Genomic DNA, 2,839 nt, shown 5'->3' with positions numbered 1-2,839 from the left:
GTTATGCATTCCACAAACTGAAACAGTAAAGATAATTTGAGAAGCACACACTTCTCTAATATCAGGTCACTTTGGTGTAAGTAAAACAGTTGCACAGCTGCAAAGATTTTGTTATTGGCCAAAAATGAATGAGACAGTTTCTAGATATGTAAGAGGGTGTACTATGTGTGCTAAAAGCAAGCCCAGCAATAGAAAACTAGGCTTGTACACCTCACTACCAGATCCTTCTCATCCTTAGGAAAGTGTTTCCATGGACTTTGTTGGGGGACTGCCTAAATCTAGAAAAGGTCATGACTATTTATATTTTATTGTGGATAGGTTCAGCAAAATGTGTATTTTAATACCTTGTAACAAATATATTACAGCTGAACAAACAACAAAGTTGTTCTTTCAACATGTATGGGTTCATTTTGGATTACCCACTTCCATTGTATCTGATCGAGATTCCCGATTTTTTGGGAAGTTTTGGTCAAGTCTGTGGGAATTGATGGACACCAGACTGAAGAAGAGCACAACTTTTCATCCACAAACAGATGGCCAAACAGAAGTGGTCAACAGGACAGTGATCCAGTTGCTCAAAGGCTATTGCAACAAGCATCCCAAGCTTTGGGATGAACATTTATGTTATGTGCAGCATGCTTACAACTGTGTTAAACATTCTTCTACACAAAGATCTCCTTTTGAGACCTGTTTTGGTTTCACACCAAGGTCTCCCTTGGATTTTGTCTTTGGTAAAGACATAACGGTTGATGGACACAGTGATGTGGACAAGGCAACCAAGTTCATTGAACAAATCTAAGAGATTCACCAGGCAGTACAGGAACAACTAGAAAAGAGCCAAGCCAAGTACAAGGCAAGGCATGATAAGCATCGGATTGAGCATAGTTTCCAAATTGGTGATCAAGTCTGGCTATATATCAGCAAAGACAGAATGCAAGGTGAAGGTAAGAAGTTGAAGCCAATAAGGTATGGACCTTTCAAGATACTTAAGAAAATTGGTGAGAATGCTTTTCGCCTTGATTTGCCAACTTACATGCATATCTATTCAGTAGTGAATGCAGAAAGCTTGAGACTATTTGAGCCTTCATTAATTGAAGATCTCGAAGAGCAAAGTCAATTTCCTTCTATTGATGATCTGTTACCTGAATATCTCAATGAATTGCAGGAAGATACAGTTCTGGACAGGAAGGTGAGAACTACGCGCAAAGGTGATGTTGAGTACCTCAGGATTGAACTCAATGGTTCAAAACCAAGCAGTGCAAAATGGATAGAAATTGGGCAAGCGAGGAATCTGTACCCTCACTTGATTGATGCTTAAAAACCAACTTTTGGTGGTCCAAAAGCTTTTCAGTGGGAAGGTCGTGATCCGAATTGGATCCTAAAACACTCTCTAAGTTTTCATGAACTCTGTAAAATTCATTCCAAAGGTTCAAAGTCTTATAAAGATCAAGCTTATCAGGGATAACTTCGTAATAGTTGCAATTTGTGATTAGCGCAGAGCAACGAGGACCCTCAGTCAAGTGCGCAGACCGTCGGCCCATGGTAACACGCGCTGTCACAAAATTAGCAAAACCAAAGGCCAATTTGAGAAACGGGGGCAGTTTTTGATATGCGATTAGTTGTCGCTAATCGCATATCACAGGGAAAACCCCTCAAATAAGGAAGAGCCCCAAGCACCCGGAACTGAAATAATTGTAAATTGCGAAAAAGTACCGTTCTGAATCCATCAGAAGTGGGGTCCCACAAAAACCGGCAGAATATCGAAAGGGCTTCGAGCAGTAAGTAGTTTCAACGAGTCCCGCCCGATGCCACACAATGGGTGCCATGCGTCTGGCGGAAGAGAGAGAAAACCGTTCACATCAGACAGTTAAACATCATGTTACTTACCCGCCCGATATGAACGATGACCGTGGGATCTAGGGCCCCCAGATCAACGGCGGAGATGTGTTCCGATGGGTGACCGGACTTGACGAGGTAAACAGATAGAGTTGTATAGGATTTGAAGTCCGACGTGGATGATGCGTTGGCAAAAGATCGTGTTCGCGGGCATTCTTGGAGTTAACGGAATAAACGGTCCTTTTGAAAATGTCTAAGAGAATTGACACACAGTTCGTTATGAAACAAGTGGCCACCTCCATGTGAGGCATTATACAGTGATGATTACGTAGAATAGAGGGATTCAAACAGACAGAGGCAGGGGAACCAGAAAGCCGTGAAGCGGAAACAAACAATCAGAAAGCAGACTGGCTTTAAAGCCACGAACTAACAGAGAGAGAAGTAAGAAAGTTAAAGTAAGCAGTAAAGCAGTAAGCGAGTTAAGAAAGCTAAGAGCAGGGAACAGAGAGAAGAAGTTGAGCTGACCTGCAAAAGCAAAGGCAGCATCGAGACAAAGACAGAGAGAGTCAGGGATTCTGTGTACTCCAGAAAGGGCTTAAGAGGTTCAAGCGAACTCCTCTGTATATGCCTATCCTGTATTGAGTCTTAGACTGGACTCATACTATTGTGACCAATAGAGGTCGAGATTTAGTAAGGAGAGTCTGTGTACTCCAGAGACTTGGGGAATCCAAGTACAGTCTTTTTTATTTATATCTGTTGAGTGAGACTCAAATTGAGCTCACTGTTGTAAAAAATTTGCTTTGAAAACATAATAGAGAGGCCACCACTAAAGGCTGGACCAAGAGATGTAGCCCAGGAGTATTAGGTGAACTCCTTATTAAACTTGTTTTGTTCTATGTTTTCCTGTTGTGTTTTATTTAACTGCTTCAGTGTCTATGTATTTCGCAATCTTATGGATTCGTTGCCTAAAATAACATAGACACATCCATGCACATGAATCTGT

The sequence above is a fragment of the Pinus tabuliformis genome, chromosome J, assembly GCF_031772625.1.
Source record: "Pinus tabuliformis cultivar Carrire ecotype Pingquan chromosome J, CPIR1, whole genome shotgun sequence".
In the NCBI taxonomy this organism is placed as follows: Eukaryota; Viridiplantae; Streptophyta; class Pinopsida; order Pinales; family Pinaceae; genus Pinus; species Pinus tabuliformis.
Note: the sequence above shows the minus strand (reverse complement) of the source record.